The 19,276-nt window shown below is 39.3% G+C and overlaps 1 long non-coding RNA gene across 5 annotated transcripts in view; it reads left to right on the top strand.

The window, feature by feature from the left end:
- The first annotated feature begins 8,998 nt into the window (after positions 1-8,998).
- Positions 8,999-19,276, top strand: part of LOC116226560 (uncharacterized) — a 35,599-nt gene continuing 25,321 nt past the window's right edge. The window contains exons 1-4 of one of the 5 annotated variants that reach the window (XR_016465037.1): positions 8,999-9,130; positions 9,566-9,679; positions 17,877-17,963; positions 18,628-18,678. This is a non-coding gene — a long non-coding RNA (uncharacterized LOC116226560). The remainder of the gene's footprint in view (positions 9,131-9,565; positions 9,680-17,876; positions 17,964-18,627; positions 18,679-19,276) is intronic. The other 4 variants (XR_016465035.1, XR_016465034.1, XR_016465036.1 and 1 more) reach the window with 4 other exon arrangements.

Here is a 19,276-nt window from a genome sequence, read left to right as displayed (position 1 = left end):
ATGTTGTTGGAGCCGGTCAAATAATTTAATTCTTAATCCCTTAAAAGATTTCCTTTGCACAGTAGAAACTGCCTTTGAACTCTGACTGCTCTGATTCTGAGTCCATTGAACTGTATCTTTTGTATTCACTTACATTTGCGGTACGGTTTGTCAAAGGATTTCTCTCCTTGTTGAGGGCTGTGAGGGACTGGGTACTCAGAGTAGTGAGGTTTGTGTCTCATAGAGCTTATGATCTAAACAATCAGGTTCCACAGGGGTTAACTAATAAGCGTAAAATGCTCTGCCCTTGAAGTGTGACCCTGCTGAGAACTGTGCAAAAGTGCATAATCTGCTGTGTTCTTGTCAGATCATGCTAGGTGGCTGGCAAGCAAACTCTTCCAATCTTTGTTCAGAAGAATACAAAGACAATGGTTGTTCATGTCTTCCAGCAACTGCAGTTGCAGTTTTATACAATCATTAAGGTTGGAAGCAACCTTTAAATTCATCCTATCAACCATCCACCATTATTGCCCACTAACCCGTGTACTAAGTATCATATACCATTTTCCTCTGGAAAACTGTCCTTAAGCATAAAGCAATAGAACAGAGCTGGCAGCACTTTAAGAATACCTTTCTGAGGCCACAACAGTTCTTCATCCTTCACTTTAAGAAATTAGGCAGATGAGGCTGGAAACCAGCATGGCTGAGCAAGGACCTGCTGGCCAGGCTAAGGGGAAAAAGAAAGGAAAACTACACACAGTGGAAGCAGGGATGGGTGCCCTTGGAAGAATATAGGGATGCCATCTAGATCTGCAAGGATGAGATCAGGAAAGCCAAGGTGTAGATGGAGTTGAACTTGTCAAAGGACATGAAAATCAAGGATTTCTTTAGATACATAGGCACAAGAGATAGGTAAAGGAGAGTGTACCCCCTCTCATAAGAGCTGGCTTCTTCAGACATGGAAAAGGCTGAGGTATTTAATGAGTTCTTTGCCTTGATCTTCACAGCCAGTCAGGCTTCTCATGCCTCGTGTATTCCTCACCTTCCAAGCATGGGTCTGGGGAGCAAAATTCCTCCTAGAGAAACAGTGGAGACCATCTCATGAGGCTGAATGCATACAAGTCTATGGGACCAGAAGACATGGATCCCAAGATTCTGAAGTAACTGGCTTGTGTTTGTTGAGCCATTCTTACGGCTGTCAGGTGAAGTCCATAGTGACTGGAGAAAAGGAAACGTCAATCCCATTTTTAAGAAAGGGAGAAAGGAACACAAGGGGAACTACAGGCCAGTGAGCCTCGCATCTGTACCTTGAAAGATGATAGAGTTGATCCTCCTGGAAGAGATGTTAGGGCACACGCGCAATGAGGAGGTGATCCAAGGCAGCCAGCATGGCTTCCCCAAGGACAGATCATACCTGATCAATCTGGAGGCCTTCTATGATAGCACCAGTGGACAAAAGGGAGGACAACTGATATTTTCTACCGGGAATTGTGCAAGGCCTTTGACATGGGCCCCCACCACATTCGTATCTCCCCAGTTTTGAGATAAGGATTTGAACTATTAGATAAAGAACTGGTTGGATAGTCATAGTCAGAGGGTAGTTGTCAATGGCTCTGTGTCCAGGTGGAGGCTGGTGGTTAGCGATGCCTCCCAGAGGCCTGCCTTGGAATCAGTGCTATTCAACGTCTTTATCAACAACATAGTGAGATTTAGTGTATCCCGGCAAGTTTGCTGACAACACCAAACTGAGAGGTGCACTTGAGACATTAGAAGGGAGGGATGCCATTCAGAGGGACCTGGACACACTCAAAACTTGGGCACATGACAGCCTAATGAGATTTATCATAACTAAGTGCCAGGTGTTTTACCTGGGTTGAGGCAATCCCAGATATGAGTACAAACTCAGAGAAGAACTCTTTGAGAGCAGCTCTGTGGAGAAGGACTTAGGGGTCCAGATGAACAGAAAAACTGGACATGAACCATCAGTGTGCTCTCACAGCCCAGAAGGCTAATGGTAACTTAAACTGCATCAAAAGAGGGATGGCCAGCAGTGTGAAGGAGGTGATCATCTGTGGGGAAGTCTCTGGTCTCTCAGGACGCACTGGAGACACAACAGCACACCAATGTGATTAAAAGCTGTTAGTCTGCTTTATTGTTAAGCACTATTATATTTATACATATTAACAGAGCATTCTACAAAATGCTCTTCAACCGTTCACACTGGCGCTTATTCAATCAACACCATGAGATATTCTTTCTTCTTCTAAAGGTGTCCTTGGTTCTTATGTTGTTTATCTTGCTCCACAGCTGCTGCTCTGAATAGTTTTTCTTGTATTCCCACAATCATCCCCTCTATTCTGCCCTTGTGAGGCCCCACCTGGAGTACTGTGTCCAAGTCTGGGGCCCTCAGTAAAGGAAAAAAGCAGAGCTGTTGGAGCAAGTCCAAGGGAGGGCATGAAGATAATCAAAGGGCTGAAGCGCTTCTCCTATAGAGAAAGGTTGAAGGAGTTGGGCTTATATAGCTTGGAGAAGTCTTCAAGGAGACTTCAAGGCCTTCCAGTTCTTGAAATGAGCTTTCAAGCATGAGAAGGATCAACTTCTTACACAGGACAGGACAAGGGAAAATGTCTTTAAACCAAAAGAAGAGAGATTTAGGTTAGATATTAGGAAGAAGTTTTTTACTCAGAGGGTGGTGAGGTGCTGACTCAAACTGCCCAGAGATGTTGTGAATACTCCTGTTCCTGGAAGCATTCAAAGCCAGGTTGGATGGGCAGTCTGATCTGGCAATTGGCAGCCCTGACAATGGTAGAAGGATTGGAACTGGGTGGGCTTTAAGGTTCCCTCCGGCCTAAGCCACTCTATGATCTACATGTTTCTTTCAAGGATGAGGACTCTACCACATCCCTGGGCTGCCTGTTCCAGCACTTGACCACTCTTTCAGGGAACTTTTTCCTACTATCCGATTTGAACCTTCCCTGGAGCAACTTGAGGCCATTTATTCTTGTCCTATTGTTGGTAACTGGGAGAAGAGGCCAACCACTCATCTTGCCATAACCTCCTTTTGGGGAGTTGTGGAGAGTGACAGAATCATAGAATCATAGAGTAGCCTGGGTTGAAAAGGACCATAATGATCACCTAGTTTCAACCCCTTTGCTATGTGCAGGGTCACCAACCACCAGACCAGGCTGCCCAGAGCCACATCCAGCCTGGCCTTGAATGCCTCCAGGGATGGGGCATCCACAACCTCCTTGGGCAACCTGTTCCAGTGTGTCACCACCTTCTGGGTGAAAAACTTCTTCCTAATATCTAACCTAAACCTCTCCTGTCTCAGTTTAAAACCATTCCCCCTTGTTCAAATGCCTGAAGAATAACATCAAACCTCTACTGTTATTTCAGCTGGGTATGTTGGGTGTATGCTAACACATAAATAATCCTGTTGTTCAAACTGCATGCTACTGAAAGCCACAGCGGAGTCACCTGGCAGACAAGCCAGGAGTGTCTGGTAGAAGAAAAAGAGAATATGGAGAGATGGGACGTATTTGTCTTTATCTTATGACAGTGTGAAATTACCTAGTTCATTAATACTCTCCCAGCACAGTCTCCTTCCTCGACCCCTCCCTCTGCCTTAGTTTTAACTAACTGTGTAGTAGATTTTTAACATGTCTGGGAAACAACCTCCCTGCTTTTTGTTTCATAGCCTTTAGTTGAAAACAGCTACGAGGACAGCAGTAGAAGCTTGTCACCAGTGGTATCCCTTATTCTCTTCAGAACTGTCTCTGAGGGAAATTTAATTTAATGACAGCTGCTGGAGGGAGTTGGTCACAGGGTCCTGGATTCTCTGGCTTATGGCAACCCCATATGCAATATTACATATGTTGATTTATTTATTTCCAGCAACTGAGGAAAGCTTGTCTCTGATAAGTCTCTGGTTTGATGATCTCAGTGGTAAGAGCATATGGACAAGAAAGTTGGTCCTAACAGGAAGTTTGAGATTTGTGAGCAATAAATGATTAAACACTCCTAGACTCCATTGTACCTACTCAGAAATCCTCCTATCTGTCTTAAGGCAATGTCTGCCTGCTCAATGTCTGCCAGTTCTGTGGCTTCCAAGCTTGCCTGTGCTATTTAAGTGAGTAGAGAAAATGTCTGCTCTTCCGAGTACCTGAACTAAAATCTTAGATACCTCCTTAGAACCTTCCTTTCAATGAGAAAAGCATTATGCTTGTCTTAGAAAAAGATGAAATCTTGTTCTTCAACAAAGGAAATCCACTTTTAGAAAGCAGCTAGGCTTTCTTTGTACCTCTGCAGTGTTATGCTGTTTTGGCAGACTAGAGACAATGAGCAAGACCAGGTAAATGGGGTAAATCATTTATTTCAAAGCTCAATCTAAAAGTAGACTCCCTTGAAAACTGGGGTGAAATATGTAGTAGGGTGTTAGTTCCTTTTCAGCTCATCCATCTATGAGCCTGATTGCTTTTTCCTGCCACGTTCTTTTGCTTTAAAGGTAGGATTGGCTGTTGCAGGGGAAACAAAAAAGGCCAAACTTTGTTCATTATGATTCATGATTAAGAAAGAGACTGGACAAACAATTTCCAGATCAGGTTCTCTGTAACAGAAATTGATCTTACAGTTCTCATGGTGTTTAAAACTTACAGTGTGTGTCAGGCAGTGAAATCAGTGTTCTGCTTGTGGGCTTCTGAAATAGAAATGGAACTGCTATTAAAACTGACACTGTCATCAGCTCATCCTCATATTTACAAGGCTGAAAGTGAATTATAATTTCTAATCGTACTTCCTTTTAGCAAATGATAGTAATATCCTGAGTGTCAGCTGCATGAGGCCAGGAAAAACATATGGACAAGGCGCGATCTTCCCAGAGGTGTGCTCAGACCACCGTGAGATGCTCAGTCCAACAGCACCCTCTATGTCCTACGAGTTTAAGCGCATCTCAGTGCATCCCTCACAGATGTGATCTGTGTCAGGTGGCGATATCACTGACGATGCATTTTCTGGGCAACTTATCGTTTGATCTCAACGGCACACGAAGGTTAAAAGCAATTATTAAGCAGAAGAGTAATTAAAGCCTTGGTGAACAAAATAAAATGTGGTGGAATCGAGCTTCTTGCCAACTCTCTCAGTGCTAGGAAACCAATAATCCAGGCAAAAGAACAGAGGCTATGATTCACTGAAGAGTGCATTATGTAGAGTCTGTGAACATTTTAGGGAACGACGGCATTATACAGTGGTGCAGGCATTACATGGTGGGGACTACATGGAGGATGATTTGCAGAAATATTACACTGTCTGTATATATGACGCTATATTAGCCTAGATAATTGATCATAATTATTCTGCACGCAGATAATGTCTCAAAAGTTTCAAATACATATAAAGCATTATTCTGCAAATCATCCGTCTTGTATTGCTCACCTCAACATAACACTCACTCCTCCCTATAAACCCTGCACTTTCATATAATGCCAACCTCCTTGTAACCCTTACCCCCTCTATGTGACACCCTCTTCAATATAACTGTCCTCCATATGGTATCTGCACAGATCCATATAACACCCTATTTATATAATAACTCCCTTAGAATTGCCTTCATCCAATCTCAGTAGCACAGAATAAATTCTCTGGCAGTGGATGTTAAGATAATATACATTTAAAAAGTTTCACATTTTACAGTGATATAAATAAAGAACTGAAAGAAAGCTTCACTCCCAACAAAAACAAGGTATCTCCACGTTCCAATTCAATCCCTATCATTAAAAAAAAAAAAAAGACCATAACTGTTATTTATGTCTCTAATTTATTGTCACTGTAACACCCATCTAAATATATTGTCTATCCCTCCATATTATGTGTGCACCTCAATAAAATGCTTCCTCCAAATAACAGTCCCCTTTGTATAATACTTCATAAATAATCCACCATGTAATACTTTCAACACTCACCTCAGTATAGTGCTTGCCCCTCCATATAACCCATGAACCTCAGAATAACACAGCCTTCCATATAGCCTCTATATAATAGAATAATTCATCAGGTTGCACACTCTAAGATAATAGAAATATGAAGGTTCACATTTTACAGTCCAATAATTCACATTTTATGGTCCAATAAAGAACTGAAACAGAGTTGTGGTTTAACTCAGCAAGCTGCCAGTGGGGTTTCTCTACACATGTAAAACTACATGGTGATGCAGGATGTGTACCCACTGTATCTGCTCTCTTGAGTTGAGAAATCCTTACTGCTAATAGCTGAGATACTGGTCCAGTCAGGTGAGGAGCAACACATACTGTATGTCCAGGCTATTGGCCCTGTTGTCCCAACATCATAGTAGTCAGGTGACAACGTGCTCATTTGGATGACAGATGAAGTCTTTTAGCATATCTCAAAGCTTGTCCATAGTAAGGGTTCACATGTTTATTGCCTTCCTCATGAGTACTGACTCTTCTTCCACTTATCCTCATGATGGCCCTCCTTCATCTTCTTCTTCCATCTCATTCTAGTAGGACTTTATTTCCTTACTAAATGAGCTGACTTTCACAGCCATTTTTTTTTTATTCTTGTGTAGAGGAGTTGAACCACAGGGCCTCTTGCAGGGGTTGGAGCAACCACATGGCCTATATGGAGAGTGACATTGTATGGAATATAATTTAGGAATTACACCTGGCTTGTTTAACCTATGAACCACATTTGGCCCAGCCCATCTTGTACTGCTGCCTCCCACTGCCCAGAGCCATCATGGCAGCAGCTCTGCCCCACTGAGTGGCCTATGTATATGCAGCACAAGACAATTCTTCTTCACTCAATGAGGCCCAGGCAAGCCAAAGGGTTGGACACGTGTGTATTACACTGTATATATATATGACACTCTTAAAATATTGTCTAGCATACAGAGTACTTATGATCACTTATCCTTTTTATAAAATACGTGTGAAGTTGGATTGGAACAATAAGAAAGAAAAAGAATCACAGGAAAGATGCTCCGGAGTCTTCACTCATTTTGCAAACCAAGCTCCAAGTCTGATCCCTGTGCTTTTGACTGGGTCTTTCTTCTCTTCAAGAGTATTTTTCAAGGAAGCTCACAAGGTGGTGCTGTATCATCTTCCACGTCAGAGCTAGGAAAACTGTTTCATATTGACCAAAACCAGAATGGAACAGATTCACCCTTCCAGACTGATTTCAACCCATCTGGTTTGCTTTTGGTTTGGTGTTTTGGTGGTTTTTGGTTTTTTTTTAATTTTTTCCTTTTCTTTTTCTTGCTTTTCTTTGAGGCTCTGAGAATTGACTGTTGGTACAGCTCTGAGGAAAGAGATTAACTCTTCCTGCTAATCTCTGAAGTGATGATGTACAAGAAATTAAATCTGATTTTTCTTGGGATACACTCAGAAACCTATGAAGGTTTCTCCTATTTAGGCATACCTAAATATTTGCTTAGTACTCTCTTATTTTAGTTACTTAAGGGAAATGCAGTGTCAAATAACTGCATGACAGAAAGTTGCATTGCAATCAATAGAAAAAAATGCTGTGCACGTTTGAATGGCTTTAGAGTTGAAATTTTGGTGAGGGGAAGGATGTGGACAAGGTAAACTTGTTTCTTTACTTCAAAATGTATTCGGCATATCCCAAAGTTTTCTACAAAGAATCTGCTTTGTCATTGGATGCTCTGAACATGCTTGTTGCAGGCAAAGTATTTAATCCCTTGCAACACACTCATATCTGGAGAAAATTCTTTCACTCTCCTCTCCTGGGGTAATTTCAAATTATTTCACTCCATGGGCTTCTTTTCAGTTAATTTTAGTATAATCCTACTCTTTTTACACTGTTCTCGGTGCTGCCCCCCCACCTTCTAATTCAGCTGATTTATTATGTGCTAACAGCTACTTTGAAAGAAGAAAATTCAAGTGTTATGAGTGAGGCATACCTCTTGCTCTCTAAAAAAGGAAGGAGGCCATACATGCTCATAGAAGACATTAAAATGCTTATATAACTACTGTTGTTTTAATATAACTATTAATGTACTGCATCTCATGTCATATCTTGCATTTTGGTGCTATGAGGTTATAGTAGCCAAATAGTATGAGAGGAAAAATGTTCCTTGTAAACTCTTCAGAAAAGGAAGACACTCAGCCCAGAAATGTTTCTAGATTTATTCCTTTCTAAATGTGTAAATAAGAGGGGGCCCACATAGGTATTGTGTGGTTTGTACTTACAAAAGCAGCCACGACTGACAAAAGCCTTTCCAGCCTGGAGATGCTGTGTAGTTTGCTCCTGGAGAGGTGTGGGCTGAATTTTGGCATTGATAGTTCTGCTTTTCAACAGCATAAAGAAAATGCTTTAGTTAAAATCATTAAATATTCTTTTGGAATGTTTTCTCTGTATGAAGAGTGTATTTCCCAAGGAACACTAAGGGAAAAAATATTCTTTCCTACCAGGCAGCTCTGGGTATATGCGTACCTGCAGAATGCCTTAGGTAAAATCATTTATGTCTAAAACTGTGAATCACCATTATCCACAGCTATTGCTAAAGAATGCCCTTGTGGACCTGCCATGTTTCTGTCCCTTGTTCTTATGAGAAATGCAAGTTGAGCTCCTAGAAACCTTCCCAGCAGGTTCTGGTTCCAGGAGCCCTCATCTTTCAACAGTGGAGGAAAAAACATCTAGGCTTGAAAAGATTTTTCTTTAAGTCCTAAATTGTTTCTAATCACGATTTCAGATGCATCACAAAGGCTCTAATTGTGATCAAAGAGGATCTATAAAATGGTGACTTCCTGGTTTTGATTTGCAATTTTCTTTCTCTGTTTCACTTTTCTTCACATATTATATTACTTTTTAAAATAATTCCCAGTGGGACATTATCTGTGAGATGCCTTCCCTCCCAGCCTGCCTAGAACTTAGCAATTAAGATAGAGAGTGCAGTGGAATTGCTAGGTCACAGCCTGAACCAATGGTTGATCACCAGGTGAGAAGGTGTGGCTAATCCAGGGAGTTCAGGTGCAAGCAGTGCACCTCAGTGATTGGAAGAGGTGGAGCCAGGATACACCTCTCCTCATCCCTCATTTAAGGGTTAGCAGCTAAGGGATCAATGCTTTGTTGGATAGAAATTCTTCTCATCTTGAGCTGTTGCTGGTTATTGGAAGGGGTGAGCTGAGCTGGTTTTCTATTCATTTTTGTTATGTGTTTTTGCTCTGTAGTTTCTGTATTCCATCTTTTCCTGTACAGAGGGGAATGAGGTAGGAGCATGAACAGGGCTATTCAGCTCAGCATTTCTCCTGGTGGTACTGCGATGCTGGGCCAGTCGTTTGCACTACTGGCCAAAAACCTCAGTTTGTCTTAATCATAAAACAGTGTAACTAAGGAAAGTAAAGATGTCACCTGCTTTGGGCTGTAATAATTAACTACTGATTTATTTTTTTATTTAACAAAAACAAAAGGCCCTGAAGAAAGGTTCTGATCTTAATGAAAGATCAGAGGCAATATATATTTTTAATAAAAATACTATCTGAGCAAGCAAAAGGTCATGCTTGGAAAATGAAATGTGAAATGCTTTTTTTTTTTTTTTTTTTTTTTTTGTCAGCATTTACAGAAGGAATAATATCATCTGAGAACATGACAGAAACTACTTTTTAAACACTGAGTGAAACACGCTTGTAGCAGCAATTGAATGTTTTGTTTCAGTAGCCCTGCAGAGGTATGTGTATGTATGCTCTTAAATAGTAGTAAAAAGGAGTTTACTAATGAGAGGACTACAGCTGTTGATCAAAGACCAATCGTAGACATTATTATAATCACTTTTTAATGTGGCAGAAAGAAAACATAAGCTATTAAAAAGTTGTTAGGAGATAAATTTCTTTTAAAATAGCTGAATTTTTGAAAACAGCCATGTTGTAGCAGTGTATTTTAATTACTGACATATATGAATTTTTTTTGATAATCAAGTAAAAGTTCGTGGAAAAAAGTCTTGATTTCTGCTATATGTTTTCTGCTGTTCTTTTTTTTCCTGACATCATTCCTGGTGTAGGGAACAATATTTTCATTCTAAGTTGATCAGTCTTTTTAAAGAAAAAATTATTTTTGTTTTATATATTAAGGAAAGCAACAACCCTGATGAAAACTAATGATTCCTTATTTCCTATGAAAATAAGAAGAAAACAATAAAACTGTTTTTATAAGTAGTTGTATGTTTGATAAGCTGTAAAACTAAAAATGTAGTTATTTAAATATAGTATTTTTTGTTTTGCTTTAATTTTTTTCTTTATTCAAACTAATTGCTTTCTTGCACTATTTCAGAAACCCATTATTTGGTGATGTGCACAGACTACCTGATTCTCAGATAGTTCTAGCTTCTGTTCAGAGCCTATTTCAAGCAAAATTGTTATGGTTATTGCATTATAGAAAGTTAAATATTTCATATACACCCTTTCAAAGTCAGGCAGTTGAGTCCAACAGGCATTCTTGCATTTATATTCTGAGTATGAAAGAATGTTTCACAGTATTACTTGGGGTCTCCTCTTCACCCCAAACCTACAATTGCTAATATGTTGGCTTCGTCCCACTGATTTATATATCATCTCTATATAAATAGTTCTGAGAGTAATGCCCCCCTTTTATTTCCATGGAAGCTGTAACAGATACAAAGGGCACAATAACACCTTTTGATAGAGAAAATTTTCTGCTACAAACAGCTATTTTTCAGCACAGTTACCACTGTGAGCTTTGCATTTTCACCAGTGACAATGGTGAAAGCCTGCATGTTGCAGCTGTATTAACTTGCATACTGTCCCCACTGCTGAGATGCACCTCTCACTGTGCTCACGTTCACTGTTTGGTCTCCATAAACATTCAGCAAGTACTGATGAATGTCACTATGTGCCACTTTTTCCATGTGGAGGAATTGCATTACAGCCCTTTGCTTCATGTGCGCTCCATATCAGGCTCTGGACTGTGCCTCTGCTGCCACCTGTCTAATGGCAGTAAAATGTATGGTGGGAAGGTTCATCCTTCACTGCCATGTCACTGTCATCTGCCTCTGATGTTGTAAGCCAATATAATAAAATAGGAGGTGTTACTTTTGGAGCATTCTTCTTGCGTGTGTGTGTATATACATACAGCAAATTGTAAGAATTCGGAGGCATGAGTGATTTCTTTAAGATGCTGCAGAAGTTCCTAAACATTTGAGAACTGACCCTTACAGGAAAAAAGTGTTTAATTTCTTATTAGGTGTGGTCACTGCAAGTTTGTGTTACCATAAAGCATGCAGTTTGCTTTTCTTTTAATTTAGCTTTTGTTAATGTATGATTAATGGCATTTATTTTTTTTGTTTTGTTTCTGCCTGCTTGTATGTATATGCTGACTGAAATGGACTTAATTCATGCACCTAAGAGTAAAATGCTCTACACTGCTGTCCAGGATGCATACTGTTTCCAAGCAGTACAAATTCTCCAAGTTAGTTGCATCGCTTTCCAATGGACTTGCAGAAATTGTGGTTTCTCCATTATACCCATCTCTAATTTGTATTGGGTTCAGCTAGGACAGAAGTGATTTTCTTCATGTCTGATATGATGCATGTTTTGGCTTTGTGGTGTTCAGTCAAAGAGCAGTTCTCTATTGATTTCACTTCTTTGCATGACCCCTTAGCACCAGCTAGGGATCTGTCTTTAAGAGGTCTGGGCTATGTCCCAAGATCCTCAAAACCCCAGGAATAAGGCAGGGAAGGCATATGTCTGGGTGAAAACAGTCCCCTGTGCACTGTTCTCTGCCCCCACCCACCAACACAGGGTTGGAGCAATGGCTTTCCCTGAGGAGAAGCAGAGACAGAATGAAAAGGGGGGAAGACTAGTCCTTGGGGTGTAAGTCTTGACAGCTGACACAAGGAGTGCATTTGGTTTCTAGTCTACAAACTGTAATTACTCTTCTTAAGAATTCTTTCAGGGTTGAGGCCTGTTATTACTAACCTGCAGATGCTCTGAAATGGTCAGCATGCTTTAAGCCCTAAATGCGATCCTCTTGCATTTATAAAGTTGTGGTTTTCCTCATTACTTACATACAAAGTGTTCTTCCATTATTCCAGCCTGTTCCCACTGCTTTGCCTTGTCTCTTCATTTTCATTTTGCCAGCTTAATCTCAATTCTTATTATTTGGATGGGAAGCTGTATCTGAATTACTCTGGTTTTTCCACTTCCTCCTTTCACCTCCCTTACTCCTTTGAAAACTCATATTTTGTTTTCTGGAACATTTCCCAGTGATTGCAACAGAAGCTATTTAATTTCTAGATGAAGGAAATAGTTATTAGCTGACACAGGACTAATCCATCACACAGATGGGACAAATGCTTGCCCTCAGCAGGAAGACATTAAAAACTGTTCAGCACTCTCTAGAGGCTTTTGGGGTGGCTTTAGGGAATTGCTTGCAAATCTCATACTAAGAACATCAATAACTGTATCTTCCTTTTTGTTTTCCATATTTCATCCTTTCACTGAATGCTTGTTTTTTGGTGTATATTGGGTTTGAAGTAGCTTGTTGTAATACAGAAATGAAAGCTCCCCTTTTGTGATGTATTGAAATTGCATTTCCAATATCAGGGTAAAGTGTTAAAAAGTGACTCATGCATGCTTTTAATCAAGGGCATAATTGTGTGAAGAGGTTTGATCTCATAAAAGCTAGAGGGCCATATTTAAGTAATGAAAGGAACCTTTCTATCAATTCTGGTGGCTCTTTATTAGTTGGCTTGTTTATTTGCTGGTTTGTTGGGTATTTTTTGCACTTTACTGCTAATGGCACTGTTTTTTTGATACTAGTTGTAAAAGGCAGTATAGCAAAACATCTCATGTGCAGTTGTGATTCATGTTTACAAATGGAAGTTATGTGTGTGCTACTCAACAGTCTTTCTAAAGTTTTCCCTTCTGATAATTATGATTTCTGATTTTCTGCATTGCAGATTGTTTGCAAAACTAGGTCTTGAGGATTGAATTACTCTTACCTAGCAGCAGTTCTAGCCCCAGATTAGATGTGGAAATGACTTCCTTTGCCTTGGAAATGAAGCTGTGTGCACACCTACTTTAGCACACGCTGAATACTGGAAATTTTCAAGGTAGATTTGAAGCATTTTTTCAAGATAGGACTGAATTTCCCATTGTCTCTCTTAATTTATGTGTCAGTCTATCTTAAACAGTGTGGACATCACTGCACAGGAAATCCTGCTGTGGATCATGTTGTTTATAACCATCTAGGCATTTGTGAGTTATGGACACTCATTGCCAAATTGTAGAGATTGAAAAGAATCTTTGAAAGTCGTCTAGTCCAACACCCTGTTAAAGCAGTTTTTCTACAGTAGGCTGCATAGGAAAGTGTCCAGGTGAATTTTAAATAAGATCCTACTTATTGCATTGTTTTCTTCCATGCAGGATCCTGAATTTCACTGTATCATGTTCACTGCATCCAAGGCTGCCTCAACTTTCACACTCACAACTAGTCCTTCCTTTATAAGAACAAGGTCCAGCTGCACATTTCTCCTTTTTGACTCTTCCACCACCTGCCTCAGAGGGTTTTCTTTCATGAACTTCAAGACCCTGTTGGCCTGCTTGTGCCTGGTGGAGTAGCTTCTTCAGCAAATACCAGAGTGGTTAAAGTCCCCCATGAGAATGAGTGCCTGTGACAGACTACTTCTTGCTGTCTGTAGGCCTCATCAACTTACTCTTCCTCCTCCCGATTAGATGGATCTTACACACAAATATTAAGAGCTTTAGGCTGTAGTTTCATGGTCACATTAAAGCAACAGATATTGCTGCTGGACCTGAGGAAGCAGTCTTGTCCCTGTCCTATCTTGTGTGTGTAAAAGGAACCCATTCATGTTGCTGTAGTCTCCCTCTTGGCAGTAAGAAGTGAGCAGGATTTGGGCAATGATTTAGGTCCAGCATTTCTCATGGCCTTCTGTACAGTTCCTGGGGTGGTTGCATAAGGAGAGAAGCAGAAAGATGCTGTTGACATTGCAGGGTGGATATTGCCTTAGGGTTCACACTGGCCCATTTGCAGCATGGGCACCTTTTGTCTTTGAAAGACAAAGATCTGTTAAGAAGCTTGAAACAATGTAAATGTAGGGGCTGAAAGAGTTACCTTCTTGATGCCCAAGGAAAATCTGACATGGGTGCAATTACAATACTTTCTGGAAAAACAGAGGAAGCACCCAAGTGAAAGTGATCCCCTGGTGATAAAGTTCATCAATTTTAGGTCCCACCTTGGCAGTGCAAGTTGCTAAGGAGGATCAAGGGGAAAAGTTAACTCTCAGAAAATACATGTTCAACAAAGGTGAAGAACCCTCTTCAGGCAATTTCAGCAAATTAAAGAACAGAGCAAGGATAAGAAAACGGCACCTTTTTAAAATTTTTTTTTATTTTTTTTACTCTGCTATCTTACTCATTTTCAAGCATTTTTGGGCTGTATATTTCTAGGGAGTTAGTAGTTACCCTCTTACTGTCCTTGATCTGTGTGAAGAGGGAACAGGAACAAGCATTTCAGATGCTGTAAAAGCTTTCTTTTGATTACCCTGGTTGAGAACATGATGTGCTCAAAGGAGTCATTTAAAAGGTAAATATAGTTTTTCCAGCTTCCAAAGTTGTTGTGAAGGCTTTTGTGTGGTCCTTGTCTTCTCTTGTTCTAAGGAAATAGAAAGTGAGCAGCCACTTCAGAACCTCTTCCATCCTTCTCTTCCCTTGTCCTTATGCTAAATAGGGAAGCTAGCTTGTGCCTCAAGGTTGATGTCTAATCTGAGTGTTATAAATGTTTTTCTATGTTAAATCTCCAAGCTCTTTCAGTACAAATGAATTCAGGGGGAAATCAAGCTTCTTGTTGTTTTACATTTCTTTCATGCATGCAGGTGCACTACTGATGCGTGACTCTGGTTGTAAAAATGAGCAAGATTTCATAAACCATGAAGAAAGGGAATTATGTTGAAGGTGGATGAAAGAGGCTTCAGCCCACTTTAAAACAAACAAAATAATTGTTAGTGCAGTATGTTTCTTTTTATGCCTATTTTTATGCCTTGCTCTTTTCCTGTGTTTGACCAGCAGTGCTTACTTGGCAGAATCCTTGTGCTTAGGGTAATTAATGCATCTGTTTGGTGTTTCACCCAGTTGTGTGAAGAAAGGGGTGTGCAGCACCCAACATGTCAATTTAGGACTACTGATTATGTTGTTGCTTCTCTAGTCTGGAAAAGATATTGGCTGACAGAAGGGATGCAAATGCAGTGAAGCTAACTTTTCAGAGAAGAATAAATTCTTCTCTGAAAGAAGAATAAATAAAGCTGATTTATGAGGTTCTGGTCTGCCCTCTCGAGGTTCTGTCAAATTCCAAAAGCAATAGGAAGATCCAAAATCCTTGGAGATTCAGGAAAAAAAAATATATATATTCTCACTTCCGGTAGCATTAAATGCAGTTTCAATTGTTGATAATCTCTGCAGTCATTTAGCCTGTGAATTGACAATAACTCAACTGGAAGTCTAAACAATTTCTAGTATAGCGTCTAAAAACAGTTTGTTATGTGTAGATCCTTTTTCCACGGATGCTTTTGATTCAGGTTAACCTTTATAAAAAAACAAAAATTGACATTCAGAATGTTAATATAGTATTTCTTGCTAAAGAATAGTTGGCTTTTCATGGCTTTTTTTCACTGAAACAGTAATTAAAATATAAATGTGAGATTTAGGAAGGCATGGCTTTATGATGATATAAAACTTGTATTAGAAGAAATTTATGACAGTGAAGTTAACCACTGGCTTTTTTCTACATTAAAGTTTAGTAAATTTTAATGACCTTAATTTTAGACCGCTGTTATAGGGAAATGCTTCATCTTTAAATTTTTATGTGTTTCCTGCTAAAAATAAAGGAAATCAGGTAGAGCTAGCTGAGGGGTGAAATTTAAAAAAGAAAACTCTCTATAACCTGTCTTTATATGATCCATGGGCTTAGAAATGAACAATTTGAGCCAAACAGTATGCAATTTTCATGGCCTATGTGATAAGAAGCATGTAGGTGTTTTTTTTTCCTGCTTCAGAAAAGAAGAAAAAAGCAGAATTGTTCTCTGCAGCTATATTTGGTTTTGAATATATTTGGTTTTGAACCTTCTTGAGATGGCTGCTGTCTACTCAACTTTGGGAGGAAAACTGCAGCATTTCAAAGAAGAAAAAGAAGGTTTGTGTGTAGCGACTACTGCTAGTAAGTAATATTGGGATGAAATAACTGAATGCGTGGCTGTAGATATCCTTTATTTTGGAGCATCTCTTATTGCTGTAAGGCTGTCACCAAGCTGACTACTCACGCTGTGATGAATTTATTCAAAATAGGAGATTTCAGTTCTGTTTCCAGTATGTTTGGAAATGTAATCTAATCTATAATGGGGTATATCAGCAAGACCTACCCCATCAAATGCTATTCTGAAGCAGCCTCTTCTGGCTCCTTCGTTATTCAAGATACACCTAGATTCTACTATTGCCTTTTTCAACCTGTGATTTTGTTAAAATAAAGGCAACTTCAAGCAGATATGTCTGTTGCTTGGGAGGTAGCAACGATGTCTCTGGTGAAACAAGTCTAGTGACTTAATTTGGTACTTCTAGTGATTGGGCTGTGGGCAACACTTCTCTACTCTCCAATTATAATGGAGAAGAAAACAAGAAAAGCTCAATCTGAGAATATCTTCCATTGAAAAATCCAAGCAGACCTCAGAAGCATTATGACCCCAGCATACACATATCTCCATTGGGTAGGAAATGGTTGCAAAATGAACATCTGTGATCTTTTCTTTGCATATGTTGCAACTTGCACAGCCAGAGTAGAAGTCTGCAAATATTTTTCTCTTCCTTCCTCTCTGCACTGTGGAAGAACACTCATTCCAGGTGGACTTGACAGCATTTTTCAAATTGATGAGAAAGTAAACAATAAATCTACAAAATATCCAGAAACCAGTAAGATGTAAATAACAAATGCCTTTTCATATTTCTCACCAAAAGACTGAATAAAAGGGAAGAAAAACAAACACCTTTTTTTCCTCAAGTCTCAGTTTATATTTTTGTGAATAATGAGTGAAACAGAGCTTAGCCAATATAATCCTTATTTTGAATTTGTGAAATACTGATCATACCTCTCAGCAGTACACTTATTTTAATAGCACAGTATGCGATTCTATACCTTGCTAATGTCAAAGATGCAGCAGTTACTACTTATTTTGAAAAAAGGACTTGCGAAACGTGATTTTACTAAATTGCAGTGCCTGGTATTTGATATTCTGTTTCTATGGTTTAGCAGTAAATCTAGCTCTATTACCTACTTGATAATGGATCTTACTAATGCTGTGAGTATATTAAAAATCCATCATGTAGAGAAAGGCATTGGTCCTGTACACAAAACTAAACAACAGGTATTTTACAAATGTAAGATGATTCATCAAAGCCATAAGGACAGAAGGAATTTCAAGGGCTCCTGGAAGTTTTATCTTTGCTTATATAAATCTCATTCTCATCTCTTCATTCAGTTTATAGACTTTTTGTGATGATTGTAAGGATAAAAATGCTATCTTTTACCTAGACAGGCCTGTTTGAGAAGTGAGGTATTTCAGATCTCTTCTATTTCTAGTTACTTTATTTGGTTTTCCGCATATCATTAGGTTTTTTTGGGGGGGGGGGGGTTGTGCCAGCTGATGCATAAAGACTTTTTTCTTGCTCATTAAGTATTTGGCACCTAAGTCAGCTCTGAGGATACTTTTGGATAGAGACGAAAAATGATGCTGTGCTAACTGAGGTGGTTAGTCCAACTGGTCCTGCTGAAGACTGAAGGAGATGTGCTGGAGGAACAGAAGTTTTACTGTGAGTTTCATTGACTTAGAATATTTTTCTTTGCAGGGCTGGATCCTAAAAGTTCCTGAACATCAATTCCTCTTGAGAGCATGGGGAATAGAAGGCACTCAACATTTCTTCAGTTACAGCCATGTATGAGCGCTGAGTTTTCAAATATAGGTTTAATGTCAGGCTTGAGAGCACCATTTCTTTTTTGCCTAAAGAAAATGGCTGGGGGGAAGTAGTGTGCAGGTGAGAGACCTGTGAAAACTGGCTGGGTTCAACCACAGTTTAAAAAAAAGAAAAACCACCAAAAATACAAAAGCAGACCCAGTCCATTTAGCTACCAGCAGTGACTCAGAGTTCCCATTAGTCTGGAAGAATGTAATTCTGCACATAAGGTATCTACAGGTGCGGACAAGCCTGCAGCTAATATTCCCTCTTTGTCTTTTGTTTAAAACTGTGAACACAACTCTTTTATTTTCCCGCTCTGCACTGTTACACAGAGAAGCACAGGTTTGAATCAAAAGGCAACTATAAATAAGATGAGAGAGTTTAAAAGTGCCATAATATTTCTGGAATCTACTTAGTATTTAACACCCTTTAAAAAATAATCACTGCCATTTACAGCGTTTGAGGTCAAGTGGGAAAGTAATGAGGCTTATTATTACTTTTTAAAATGACTTAAACTATCTGCAGATAAGTGGGTTATTTTTGCATCATCTATTTTACTTGAATTGATTCCCTCCATTTAAGTTAATAGAAAGAATCCTAACAACTCTTCTGGACTTAGTTTTTCATCTGCATTCTGATACAGGGAAAGGACATAGCGATGAAGTAGCAAGAGCAAGCTGGTAATAAAGTTCAGGTGAGTGATGTTTTTGATGTATCAGTGACGTTTTTAATATATTTCTTACTGTGGTCAAAAACAAAAACTATTACAAATAAATAAGAAACCAGCCAACTGGTAACACGTGTACTTCTCCTTATTGCAGAAAGTCATTAAAATGTCTTCAGTAGAATGTGCTTCTGAAAGTTGTGTTTACTAGATTATTGTTTGAAACTAAACTCTGAAAAACCAAATGCTGTCCTCATGTTCACCATGTTTTTCTTTTGTTTAGATCATAAGTTCAATTATGTACTCAATCTTTTTCTAAAACTGCATCTTCTTGGCTTTTAAGATTTGGTTTTCAGTTTAAGGCCAATAAACCTCTTAAAAAAAAAAAAAACACAACTGAATTTCTCTGAAAAAAGCCTCAGTTTCATCAAACAACACAATGCAATTCTGACTCAGTATAAGAAATGCCCTAATAATCTCTAGGTCACTTATAGGAGAAGATCCCCAGTGGTCCTGCTGGTGGTTCCCCAGCAAATTCAATAGTAACTCCCACAGGATCACTGTAGTTACACAGTGGAAGGAAAATTGGAAGTGGAGGAAATTGGAACAGAAGGTATTTGTAAAATTG

Source organism: Phasianus colchicus, chromosome 3 (assembly GCF_987193195.1).
Source record: "Phasianus colchicus chromosome 3, bPhaCol1.hap1.1, whole genome shotgun sequence".
Taxonomy (NCBI): domain Eukaryota; kingdom Metazoa; phylum Chordata; class Aves; order Galliformes; family Phasianidae; genus Phasianus; species Phasianus colchicus.
Note: the sequence above shows the minus strand (reverse complement) of the source record. Positions and strands in the feature narration are given on the sequence as shown.